The sequence below is a fragment of the Ixodes scapularis genome, unplaced genomic scaffold (genome assembly GCF_016920785.2).
Source record: "Ixodes scapularis isolate PalLabHiFi unplaced genomic scaffold, ASM1692078v2 PGA_scaffold43__4_contigs__length_2004386, whole genome shotgun sequence".
NCBI classification, from domain to species: Eukaryota; Metazoa; Arthropoda; class Arachnida; order Ixodida; family Ixodidae; genus Ixodes; species Ixodes scapularis.
Genome location: NW_024609872.1, coordinates 496,852 through 511,157, shown reverse-complemented (window position 1 = coordinate 511,157; position 14,306 = coordinate 496,852).

The following is a 14,306-nucleotide window of genomic DNA, read 5'->3' as shown; positions in this document are numbered from 1 at the left end:
CTGACCCTTGTGGAACACCTGATGATACGTCAACTGTACTAGACTTGGATGAGTTAAAGTAGACAAACTGAGACCGTTGGGAAAGAAAACTGGATATCCAGTTCACAAGGTGATGATTATTTAGAATTAGGTTAAGCTTGTGTAGGAGTTTAGAATGAGGAACGGTGTCGAAAGCCTTTGACAAATCTATAAATATCGCATCAACTTGGTTACCGATGTCAAGAGACAGACCGATATCATGAACAAACTCTGTTAGTTGTGTCATAGTACTATAACCGCGTCGAAAACCATGTTGGAAATCGCATAAAATATTGTTAGTATCGAGAAACTCTATTACATGCCTGTAGACTATATGTTCCAATAATTTGCATGAATGTAACGTTATAGAAATTGGTCTATAGTTTGACAGTGATTGTGAGTTGCCAGATTTGTATACGGGAATAATTTTTGCGAGTTTCCATGATGAAGGAACTGTGGCCGTTGACAGTGATTTCTGAAAAATAACCGTGAGATACCGACTGCACCATTGGGAGTACCTGACAATAAATGAATTAGGAATGTCATCAGGACCAGGACTTTTTTTAGTGTCTAACTTCAAAATCAGGTTTAGTACGCCCCGAACGTTCACATCTATGTCGTCAACCGCAGACTGCGAAACATGAGTAAAAGCCGATTTAGCCGACTATAGAGTGGTGTATGTCCCTAGATCTATAGAATCGCGACCATTGAATTTTCTTTAGCCGACTCAATAGTGTTCTATGTCACCAAAGCATTAGCCTCCGACCTTACAATGTGCTTTAGCCGGCTATAGAGGGATGTATGTCTCCCGAGCTATAGACTCGCGACCATCCAATTTTTTTAGTCGGCTCAATGGTTTGCTAAGGGGCCAGTGGTCGGCAACCTTTTGGCGAAGCGGGCCGTGTCGCCGCGAAGCTAAGGCGGAACGGGCCGGACGGCAAGTAGCGTGGGGGGGGGGGGGAGGAGAGGAGGAGGAGGAGGAGGAGGGGGAGGGGGAGGAGGGAGGGAGGGGAGAAGAAGGGAAGAAGAAGGGGGGGGGAGGGGTTAAAATAAAAAAGCATTTGCGCGAACTTACATTGACGTACATAAATCGAAAATGAACAGTTTCTTTGTTTCACGACAAACAACATGAGATACGACATTTCCACGAAAACCTAGAGACTCCTCTCAGCGAGACTTTTGGTGTTAAACTGCGCTCGCCAAACTACGAACATCCACATTCAAGCTGCTAACTGCGAGTCGCAAAACATTGTGGAGGTTCTCGTCAGTCATTCGTGAGCGGAAGTTGAATTTTATGCACTTCATTCGTGAAAAAGTCTGCTCGCAGACGGGCAGCGAATTAACCAACTTTTTTTTTTTTTGGCTGTTTGCGTAGGGGGGAGTGGGGGTTACCGGGAGGCTAAGGGCCGTATGATACTACCTCGCGGGCCGGATGCGGCCCGCGGGCCGCTGGTTGCCGACCACTGGCTTAGACTATAGGCCCGCGACCCTTTTTTTTTTTTTTTTTACTGCAGATGTACGAAAGTGGAAGAGAGTCATTCATGCGCTCGATCGGGGCGAGAATTTTCTTCAGCCAGGTTAACGGGGCGTACGTCGCCGCGGCTATACGCCCGCGATCACAAAAGCGTCCTTAAGCGCGATCCAAACCAACGCTTCTTTTTGCGCCTGTAGGTCGTGCGGCTGCGGATGTGACGCATTTCGTGGCGTTTTTGCTGTTTCCGGGCGCGCTTTCTGAGTCCGAACCGTGCGCTTTGGTTTGGACGGGCGAAACTTCGGGCGAGCGCGCACGCAGGCACGAGCGCACAAGCAAAGTGCAACTGCGACAGACTGGCCGGCCAGACGGCGAGAGAAAGAGAGAGAGAGAGATCGCGTTGTCATGTTGGAAGAGAATAAAAGGGGGGGGGGGGAGGAGAGGGCAGCCAGACGGCGAGAAACGCGGAGCCGGAACTAGCTTGCCCTCCACCGATTGGCCGGGACACAGGAGCGCCCTACTACGTCACCGCGCGTTTTTGTGCGCGTTGAGAAAGGAGTTGAAATCAACCAACTTTTTTATGCGCGCCCGGAAGGAGGGAAGAAGCGGCGCGACGTCACGAAAATACGTCACATCCGCAGCCGCACGACCTACAGGCGCAAAAAGAAGCGTTGGTTTGGATCGCGCTTTAGCTGCCTATAGGACTATTGCAGTTTTGCCGGCTGCTTTCCCTGCGCATTGCCTTATTTCGGCGTTGACGTCATCTCAGTCTTCCGTTTTTTAGCTCTAATTATCTGTCGTTTCTAGTGTATTTTGTAAGTATATGTATTTCGTAGCGCGCCTTATACTTTGTCCGTGTCCCTGCCATGTTTGTATTTCTTTCTGCCTGCTGTGTTAAATATATTTAATGTTCTTTTGTATATATTTCGTCGTTCTCGACGCGGCGTCAAGAACGCTGCTTACACCACTACAGAGGTGAGCTTTACTCTTGTCACGACGGTTTATCGCGCTATAAAGCCGTCTATTGGAGTCGTATAAAGTCTCGAGAGGGCGGTTTCGAATGCCGGTGCACATGTCATCGGTGTAGGTAGAGCAACGACGCAGCAATCGCGACGCGAGTGCTGACTGCGCCTCGATCTGGCCGGCCGCGCTCGCTCTGTGGAAATGTAAGCTTGGGACTCTCGAGCCCCGTTAGCTTACTGAAGATGCAAGACACTACTTGGTCGTCGCGAATCCTTTGCCCATCGAATGGCTTCGAAGCCGTTCCAGCGCCCGGCGTATACCCTACGCAGCGTCCTCCAACAACCGTTCGCACAGCATCGGAACCCTCCGTCTGCGAGCCCCGGCGGTTCGCCGTCGCGGGGATTATGTTCGCGGAAGTTCATGTTCGCGGTGTTTCATGTTCGCCGCAGAAGTTCATAAAATGCTCCCATTCAAGTCGCGACGATAAATTGTCGGCGCTCGCAGACTGCCAGTAGGCTCCGGGCGGTCGCTGACAGGCGCTGCTGCCTAGGGTACGCCGAGCACTGGAACGTTTTCGCCGGCGTTCGCAGGACAAAGATTCTCAACGACAAAGCAGCGCCCTGCATCATCAGCAAGTTAACGCTGCTCGAGAGTCCCACGCTCACATTTTATCAGAGTGAGGCGCAGTCGTCTCTCACTTCGCGATTGCTGCGTCGTTGCTCTGACTAAACAATGGACAGTTCTCTCGAGACGTCATGAGCGTTAAATCGACGCGTCTATAGCGCGATAGAGTGTCGTGACAACAAAAAAGCTTACCCCGGCAGGGGTAAGCTTTTTTGCGCCCATGTCGAGAGCGGCGAAATATACACAAATAACAGCCGAAAAAAAATTAATATCATTAGGCACGCGCTACCCTAGGTGCGTTTTATTATCTCTCTGTTCTGCGAATTCAACAAATCAGCAAGCGCTGTGGCTAATTTTTCTTCTTTTTCTTTAAATTATGAGACATTAAAGTTGTTAGAGCTTCTTGGAGCACACATCCCCACCATGTGTCATCATGGTGCTCAGAGATTGTAATTGATGGCAGTGATATAGACTGAACTCACGGATGAAAAACGTATTACGGCACAAATTTCTTAAACCACGCAATCATAGATGCCACAGCGATGCAAAGATTCCCAAAATTAAAGTTTAAAAATGCGAACCTAACAGTGTACACATAATTCAAAAGTGCTTGGTAAAAAAATTATATATATATATATATATTTATTTATTTTTTCATTTATTTATTTGTGGACATACTTCGCAAAGAAAAAGTATTCGCCATTAATTATTCATTTTAAATTATAATGTGGGCTACACGGCGTAAAATATGATATCTTCAAACCTGCCTTGTTTTGGGTCACTTCTGGGAAGTGCAGCTTTAGAAAGAAGTCCAAAAGCTGGGGGGGCCTTCATGGAGCTGTCCTGTTCACTCGGTATTGACAGCAGAGTAGACGCTATGCGCGTTTGAGGCCAATCATGTCTCCGGTTAGGGTCCCGTGACAACTGTCTCGAAGCTGGTGATAACGCTGGGCACGGCACCTGCCTTAAGCCCAAGGCCACACATAGCATCCACTGCACTATCAACCTTGGCTCGAACTGTCAACAGGATATAAGTGACACATTCTCTCGCTGTGTTCATTGTTGGTATGCCCCTGAAGATTAGTCTTTGTGATCGCACCCCCGTTCTGGCCTTGAAGGAGCTCTGCTTTTCAATTTTTCTGTTTTCTCTCTCTCTCTAAGCTAAAAGCATTGTAGAAGGTGCGGACTCGGCGGACCAATCAACCGTAGACTTTTTATCACTTCACTCCGCTCTCTGTGCGTATGTAACGGAAGGAGCGTGATCACGTGGTTTGACGGATGACGCATTAGCCGCTGCCAATCCCGGAACGAGGCTGCTTGCGGACCTAGTTTCGCGTGTCGTGCGGCCCGCGGGGCAGCTCTGGATTTCGCTTCTATGGTAAAAGGTATTCCGATCGAAAAGTCCTACCCGTATGTCGGCAACAAGCGATTTCTTCAAAGAAGCCCAAGACATTCTTGTGATGCGTTCTGTGTTCGGTTTGGCAAATGACAGCTTCTGCTACATCGTGGTGAATCTTCACGGATCCCTTCCTTCTCAGTTTTGTGTTTGAGTGGTTGGTCTGCAGTGCCTGTGTCGACGTATATTTCGGATTACATCTTTCAAGTCCGGTATTTTGAACGTAAGTGCGCTGCAACCTACTCGGCGACAATTGACCGTTCTGTAGTGTCTATCTCCTGGCAGTGCCTATCTTCTGACAGCTGGGAGAATAATTTCCCCGTAATTCTACCGCAGTCGCCTGCCATTAGCTCTCTGAAATCATGTGAAAATTGTAGTTAGAATACTGACATTCTTATTCTCCCAGCGTTTTGTGAAAAGACGTTTCATGGACACCTTTCGTGGATAGACGTTTCATGGACACACGTTTAGTCGGCACTCGTTACGCGAATTGCACGCTGCAGGGACAGTTCGTCGTGCCAGTATTCCTGAGGCGCGTGCTCACCGACTCAACCCACCCGTTCACGCCACTTCTTGGCAACTCATTACAAAAGAAAACATATTTCGAGTTGTTTATAAACATCACGTGTTGATGAAACGATCTCGATGAAACGTCTTTTGATGAACTGTTTGCAGCGCCAATGAGTGGCGACTGGCATTAGAATTTCGGGGGGAAGGGGAGAGGGGGGGACTTCGGCCGGCTGCAGGGGGACTAGACACTACCCAGGAATTGCCTTTGGTTCTTGTTTGCTTTGCAATCTTCTCAGTTGTATAACAGCTCAGTAGTACCTCTTCACATAGTAGAGATTGCTTAGTGTGTGCTTGTCTACAGAATGGGCTGTGTGTAATAAACTTCTAGGAGATTTGAAAACAATACCTTGTGTCTGCTTACCTGTGCTTTTGCAAACACCTGAGTGAGTGCATTTGTTTTTTGTTGTTGTTTTGTTGAAATGTTAGCTCTTTGCTTTAAATGGGGCTATGAAGTTCGGCACGTCTCACAAGGCTTTTTTTAAAGATGTCCAGCGACAACAAATAATGTTTTTCACATTTGATACGATTGCGGTAAAAAGAAAAACTACAGGCAGCTATGGCATGATGGTAAAGAGACTCATAAGACGAGCTATAGAATGAGCTATAGCGGACCAAGCAAAGAGCCATAGGCGGCTAAAGAAACCATAGGAAAAGCCATAAGCAGCTATAGCACGGTGTCTAAAAAGATCCATAAAGTAAGCCATAGAGATTTCTATAGCAGACCATACAAGAAGCTATAGGCGGCTAAAGGAACCATAGGAAATGCCATAGGCGGCCGTAGCACGATGGGTAGAAAGAACCATAGGACGAACTATAGAGTGAGCTATAGCGAACCATAGAAAGAGCAATAGGCGGCTAAAGAAACCACAGGAAAAGCCATAGGCAGCTATAGCACGGTGTCTAAAGCGATCCATAAAGTAAGCCATAGAGATCTCTATAGAAGACCTTACAGGAAGCTATAGACGGCCAAAGGAACCAAAAGAAAAGCCATAGGCGGCTATAGCATCCTTTCTAAAGGGACCCATAGATTAAACCATACAAAATTCGATAGCCGAATTTCCATTGAAAAAGCTATAGACAACCATAGAGTAGACCATAGGATAAGCTATAGACAGCCATAGAAGCGGCTATAGCTAATTGGGCCAATTTTCTATAGCCGGCCATAAAAAGGATTTTCTATAGCCGACCATAGACCATTTTTGTATGGGGTTGAAGGTCACGGATGTAAGAATGCCTCGTATACTTTTCGCTCCATGACTCCAGTTCCTTTAGGAAAGCAGAAGTGTCCATAACCTTTTTGACGAGTTTGCCGGCGTCCCATAACGCGTAACAGATCTCTTCGTCTTCATCGAGATGGAGCGACTGCAGCGAGATGCTCTGCATTTTTGGGCACTTTTCGCAACGGCGCAGGAAGCAATCGTTTTGTGGAGGGCTGCAAAGGTAGATGCGCTTGAAGTCGTCTTCAGTAAATGTCTCCTGTGAGGCATTTGTTATTGCCGTTAAAAGCAACTGAAAATTGACGCAACATATGCAAGCGCACACCTCATGCTCGGGACTCTTTTTAACCCATTTTGGTCGTAGGGAATAGAACTTAGAGATGCCTAGTTCTCGATGGGGATGGTCCTTCCCAAACAGCTGGTAAGTTTCCTTAACAGAGCGGGTCATAAACCTTTTTACGACTTTGGTCTTGTTGTCGTTGATCATGGCTTTGACGACGTCCTTTTTGTTGGGGCTTTGAATAGAGCATGTGAGGTCGTCGCTTGTGTAGTACTCAAGTGCAACTCTCACGTCTTCGGCATTCGCCTTTTTCCCCATGTAGGGATCAGGCGTTGCCCATACACCACCTTTACGCTTCAGTTTTTACGTTTGATCAATCATGTAGGCAGTCGCTTCTGGCACCAGATGCAATATTTCTTTTTTCGAGATGCTTGGTGGCAGAAGCGTGTACAATAGCTTGCGTTCCTGGTGGGAACTGCATGCCTTCAGCGCTTCGCGGAATGCGTCAAACCACTCCGCGCAGTGCTCACAACTGTCTTCGCCGGTTTTCATGCCATAAACGCCTGACAGCTTTCTTCTAATGGAAGAACTCACTTGAGCTTGTTTTTTCTTCAAATACGCTTCGCGCCTTTTTTTTTAATGGTTTTACGTGGTTTCAATGGAGTTACCGACGGACTAGCAGCACACAATTCTTGACTCACTTCAGCCAGAACTTCATCAGAGTCCCGGAAAGAAGAGTCTGATGTACTCACGTTGTGAGGAGAAGCAATCTCATTCTGGAGGTATTTGTAGCAATGTTGGCATAAAAGGTCAGATTCGTTCACTGTCCGTGGAGCCAGTAGCTTTTCCAACCGCACTTTGTTGAGTCTCCCTATTGATACGAGGTGCTTATCGCTATACACTTTCTTCTTGTGTCTCCGTAGATAGTCCACACAGAACAATCGCACGGTGCTGAATCGTTGGGCCATGGCTGTTCGATTTGACACTAGACTCTTACTCGCTTCGTAAATGACAGAACTTCAAACCTCCTCGCAAACGCCTATTTGAGGGGTTCTGAATTCCTCTCTACCGGCTCCCAATATCCGGTCAGAGTTCGGAAAGAAAATGTCCTTGTGGTTATCAACTTCTGTCTTCCATTGTAGATATAATCGGTGCGTCGCGCATGGTTAAGCTGGTGTTGTTTGTTTGTAGTACCACTTATTGAGCACCAAAGACACCGAGTCTCCTGTAAGCATAGCGATAGTCAGCCGTCTTTTTTTCTTTTTTTTTTTTTTCTTTTCTAAAAGTTTTTTATATTGTAATGTTTTTGGGGTTTTCGGTGTTGGAGTGTAGTGTAGTGTAGTGTAGTGTGTGTGTGTGTGTGTGTGTATGTGTGTGTGTGTGTGTGCACGTGTGTGTGTGTGCCTGTGTGTGTGTGTGTGTGTGTGTGTGTGTGTGTGTGTGTGTGTGTGTGTTTGTGTGTGTTGGGGAAGGGGGTTGCTGTCCTTAACCTTGGAGTGATTTAGTTTGTCTGGTTAGGTTCGGTCAAGTCTTTGCGGTCGCATGTCTTGATCTTCCCTATTTTATTTCTTTCCGCGTGGACATGCATTTATTGTCGTTCTTGTTGTGAATAAGTTCAGCTGCGTTTGAGAGTTCGTTTCGCACTGTCCGTTATTTTTGTTTTTCCTCGTCTCTGGGTTTAGATTGAAATGTTTCCTGACCAACTGACATGCATATTTTTCCTTACAACTACTCTCGCCTTATTTTGCCGTAACTGACTCTTCACAGCTTTGGGTTTCAAGGCAATGTGATGTGCTTACGATTACTAACTACCGCAAGCAGTGACGTTCGCAGGCGTTTCTTGCTCATGTTAAGGGGCGGGAAGAAGAGGGCAGGGCGGGGGAAGGGGGGGGGGGGGGTATAGTCACACAACGATAAAGCAATGCTCGGAACAGCACGACTTTCCGCTCTCTACGACAGAGTCCCGCTTTCCAGCTTTTGACGCTTCCATCAAGGGGACGTTATGCGGCAAAGCCGCTATAACGAGACGTCGGCTCGTTCCGAGTGAAGGTTTGTCGCAGCTTTTCCCGTTCGGAGGTCATATGTTACTCAATGTTTTGCCATCACAGGTTAGTTCATGTCACTGCAAACTGCCAAGGGGAGTTTTAAAAAAATAAAAGATGGAGTTTTTTTAAATATCGACGCCCTATCTTGACACATTTTGTGAAATCAGCCGCATTTCCGCGCTAATAACAAGAAGACAATTAAGGATGGGCCCATATTATCTTTATACATTCGTAAGGATAATTCAAAGGCGCGCATTTTGATATGTTTCGTGAAGTATTATAGAGGATAGTTTATTTGCAAAAAAAATTGTGAATATGTCTCTAAAACGTGTTTTTATGCCATGTTTGACTTTTTTGTTTGCATAGAAATATGTTATTGATATTTTTACTTTTTTGGGTATCTGTTGTATATCTCTTGTGAAATTTATTAAAAAAGTTATGGTAACGTGAAAGCTTCGATGAGAAAATGACGACTGTGCAAAGTAGCATAGTGAAATATTCTCAATTTCCACGCCTCGAGCTTCTCTATTTTATATCTCAGCGGAAAAAAACGTTACGGCGTTCATATATAGCGGAATGTTCCTCCCAAGAACATGGCTTTCATATATATTTTTAACAAAAATATCAAAATTATGACCCGGACCACCATTGCATGAACTGACGTGGAATCACCCATATGCAATTGTGAATGTATCCATCTTATTAAAGTTTTCCATTTTCTTTTTTTTTAATGGCAGCCAAGCATGCAGTACATTACAAACTAGCACCTTTCTTGCACAACAGATAGAGCCATGTTCCATGCTTGTACCTAGTTTAGCCTTCATCTAGATCAGAGTTTAGCAAAGTTATGCAGTTGGAGGTGATGTTTAGAAGTCGCATGGTCTCAGGGGAGCCAATATGATGCTGATGGCACTGCTTCACATGTTTGACTACAACTTCGACAAACAAGCTTTCTAATCACTGCACGGCACACTCTTCTAGAAAGGTACAAAAGATCCAGTGGCTGTCTTTCCTGACACACTGATGGTTGGAAATATCATGGCCAAAAGTAGTTTCCACAAGATTTCTAAACATCTAAAGCAAAATATTTTGGCCAAAATGTACATGGGAGGTGAAGTAATTGCAGATCAGGAGATCATACAAGGAGAATGTGGGCTCCTGTTGACTGATTCTGGCTTTTTTGCAATGAGCAAGCCAAAGCAACGTTTACGTCTCTATGTGGAACCATACTTCTGGCTAGCATTGCCGAAATTTTACTAATCGCAGAGATAATGCAGGTGTCCCTGTTGCACTGACGATCTTGCATATTTTTCAGTGCTGGGAAAGCATGATTTACTGCCACTTGTCTAAGTTGCGTTCTGCACAAGTGTAATCAGGCCTGCAGGGGGTGGGGGTATTAGATATTTAACATAGATCAAGTGACTATAGCAAATAACAGTGGACTAGCTCGCTGGTAGATAGTAATATATTAACTGTGATGATTTAGAGAAGACTATCACGCATGGTGCCTGCCTTACATTGCATTGATTTTGTTTGCTAACACAGGAGCAAGACATCCCGGCAATGCCGTGCGTCGTGTACTCTGGCAATGACGCCGAGGGGGCTGACTTTTTGTACCTCGCTGTCGATAAGCAGCGGTTTTTGTCCGTGAAGAATGCAGAGGACGACATCACTGCCATCATGGTGGCTTACTGGCTTTTTAATATAAGTACTTGAAAAAGCCAGCAAACACAGTTGCTCTTCTAGAACGGTTGTTTGTCGGGCTCCGTAGCACTACTCCGAGGCCAGTTGTGATGAAATTCCTGAACAAGGTTGCAAGAGCGTAAAATCAATGAGGCCGACAAACAACCGTTCTAATACCAAAGGGATGCTGAACCGAGATTTGGATGGCACGAAACCAGGCAGGAGCACTAGGTGGGATGCTGCAAACCTTAGAACATAACTCATATGACGGTATCTCTAATGGATGGCAGTACTTTTTGGAAAATATGAGCATGATTGAACAAAGCTTGCGACATCTGTATTCTCCTCTTCTCTTTTTCGAAAATATGCCCATCCAGTTGAGATACTGCTGCATGAGTGGTGTTTTGGGGTCTGTAGCATCCCACTGTGTGCTTCTGGTGCCTTGTTTTGTGAAGTCAAATTTCAGTACCAGCACCCATTTAACTTTCTAACTCTAAACTAAAATAAATGTACCATACTTTCCAGACTATAGTGCACAAACTATGCATGTCTAAAAGTTGATATTTTACATCGTACAGTCTATCTACAGGTGTGGACTCTACAATTTTTGTTTCAAGATTGTTCATTATTACAAAACTGGTTAGGCCAGATTGCCGTGTTTTAGATATTTTACGCTGGGATAAAGTAATCAAGACAACCTCCTACTGTCAGTCTGTTTCCCAGGATTTCGATACCTCGCATCTGACATGTTTGCTTGGGAGCCTGCAAGCAACCAACTCAGGTCAAGCTTAATCTTGAGGAGCTCTGCGATTGGCTGACGAGCGGATCACAGAAAGCCCCCTGACATTCATCCGCAGATATCCCTTTTGTGGAGTTCTCCAGCCTGAAGTTTTCCCCGAGGATTATACACCGAGTGCAGACTATCTAAGAAAATACTTTTTCTTTTTAGCCGAAATTTACCCTTGCGCATTATACAATGGATTGTGTACTATGTCTGGAAAATATGGTAGCTTGTTTTAATGTTTTAAGTCCTAAACTAAAAGAAGTGTAGCTTGATTTTTATGCAACTTTAGGGTCCTGAATGAAAGTCGCATGTGCAATGGAACAAAAAGTATACACTCGAAACGGAAGGCATCTAGATTGTTCTTCTGTTATAGTCATTTTTATCAAGAACCATTGTGATGTACTGAGGTAATCTGTATTGATTTTTTTTTCTTATTTTTACTAGCATCTTAAGCCTATGCTGTGATATTTAAAGAAAATATATTTGCTTACTTGTATGGAGGACATAGCTGGTTATTTTGTTGTGCTCACATAATAGTTCAATAAATGAGTATTCATTTAATTTGGCTTTTATTGACTCAAACCCCCCAATTGTTTCTCGATTTTTACTAGCATCTAGGCCTATATATGCTGTGATATTTGACGGAATGCCTCAAGTATTGTATTTTGATATGTGTGTGGAGGACATACCTCATTATTTTTTTGTGGTCGCATAATAGCTCAATAAATAGTTATTAATATAGTTTTCCTTTCAGTTTTTTGTTTCTCATTTTATAACAACTTTTATTTACTTGCAGCTTAATCACATGCTGTTTGTATGCAGCTGATGCCACTCGCCATGCCTTGGGCGAATGTGTAAAGGTACTACGGCATACCAAGTATGACAACTCGTAACCACCTCATATGCAAGGCAAATGACCGACGAGCCAGAGCGGGATGCAAGGACCAAGTATCGGGATTGAACAAGCTAAGCTCCTTGTTGTTTATGTTTGTACCATACACTTTCTCACATTGCATAGTTTGCATGAGCAAGTGCTGATCATGCATGTGATGCATATCACACTTCTGTGTTGGCAGTTTGACAATTAGACACTTTTAATGACACATTGAGATTGGTGGCAGACTCCTTCTTTAATATGATGTTTGAGAATATCTCCCACTGATCTTTTCTAGTATACGAGTATTAAGACCATCGAGCAATTAATAAATTCAGAAGCTTTAGCCATGGAACAAATTCTGGGATATTTTTTTATTTTCCTTCCAAATTTTGTGGGAACTAAAACTTAAATCACGCAAGATTTTCCTGTAACTTCCGTTTGCACATAAGTTAAGCTTCACATTGAAATATTACCTTTTCTGCCATGCACATCTTGCCTTCATTATTGGACAGTGCATCTAGGCGCAGCTGCTTCAAGTAGCATGTGTGCCGATGCATTGCACACATATCAAATAATGAATCCAGTTTCTGTAACGAGGTCCTATGCTGGCACTGTACTTTTGCATCTCCTTATTTCATCTCTTATCTGATCTGCATACTTCGTGGTTTTCTGGTTGCCATACCTGGTATACTGAACCCAGTTTGACAGGTGCTGAGATACAGGGTGATTCATTCTCATTGGAACAGATTCTTGTAAAATAAAACTTCAGTTTTATGGAAATTATCTTTTTACAGTTGAGTTATAGTGGTCCTGGCAGACACTTTATAGAGGCAAGATGACAGCTAAAAGTGGACTTATTGCATAAAATCCATGGATTAGCTTTTTAGTGACTGGTTTGATGACATCAGCACATATTGTGAAAATGGGGCAGTCACCTTAGACCAGCTTATTTTTCGTGAGATGAGCACTAACCTTAGAAAAACGATTGAGAAAGATTCTTGCTCACAAAACGGGTTGTGAGATACAGTACTTTCTGGACCGCTACATTACCGCTGCCTTTGGTGGAATTATATTTTCTCTTTTTTTTTTTTTTTTGGCCTGTGTGCTCATTTCAGGATTTATAAAAAAATTGACTGGTTTAAGGAGGTGATTGTCTTCAAGTTCGAAACAGCTGTCGAACCAGTAATTGAAAAAGTTAATCAACTAATTTTAGATAATAGTCCACTTTTAGTGCCAGCCTGCCTGTACTAAGTGTCAGCCTTTTAAGTGCTCATCTGTAACGAGATCAACTGTGTAAATAAGATAAGTTTTGTTTTACAAAAGTCTATTTCGATTAGAATGAATCATTCTCAAGCACCCATTAAAATCAGCATCAGCACCCTCGGATTGGGGTGCATTGCACCTAGCACCCTATACACTTCACACCCCTATAGGGTGCTTTGGTACAGGGGTGCTCGTTTGCACCCTCAAAGGGTGCTCGTCCTGGGACAAGTGCTTTACACCCCTAAGGGGTGTAAAAAAGTTTAGTGTGTATGGGCGGAGGAGAATGAGCGTTCGGCGATGCCTAGTTTATTTTTGCGACCAAAAAAAAACCCTCAAATTGTTTTTTTGGGAACACTGTATATAGACCCTCATTTTCTTTTCTCCTATTCTCTGCTGTGATTTTCTTTTTTTACTTAGACATTAACTCCCAATTACGACATCGAAGTTCGACCCGTAATAATCCTGAGCATAATTAGCGTCCCTATCCCGCAGCTCGGGCATTGCCCCAGGCCAGTCGCTGCTCCTAGCACTCCGGCGCAAAGGGGTGAAGTTCGACGCACGCACGCTGGTGAGAGGCGGTGAAAATGGACGCGAGCGGCGCAAGCGCCACGGTACTCTCCAGCCACGGAACGAAAGGCGTGAAGCAGACACGATCATCGAGGAATCTTATCAGGAGTGCAAGACCCTGGCTGTGTTTCATCACAGTAGCCGCAATCGGCGATCCTACTATTTCGCAAAGTTTTCTCGGGACCCTTAGGTCCCGACATCGACGACATCGTCTGGAAATGAAGACGATGTCGACGATCAATCAGGCAGCGCAACAACCGGCCAGAGCGGTTGGGGCCCAACAATGAAGGCTCTGGCCGGCTGATTCGCAGCATCAAAGCACGACATGGTGGCATTCGTCATCTCCTTGTACGTGTTCTTTGATCGGCTAAACCAATCAACTCCAGTGGATGTGCCGCGACTTCCGCTTCTAGTATGTGTGTTTCTGGTTGTACGTATTCGAGCCTTCGAGCGCGCTCTGACCTACGACGAAAAAACCTATACGCTCAGTAGAGACGCTGTAAAATTCATACTGTTTTTTTTTTTTTTTTTTTTACTCTTCTACTTCT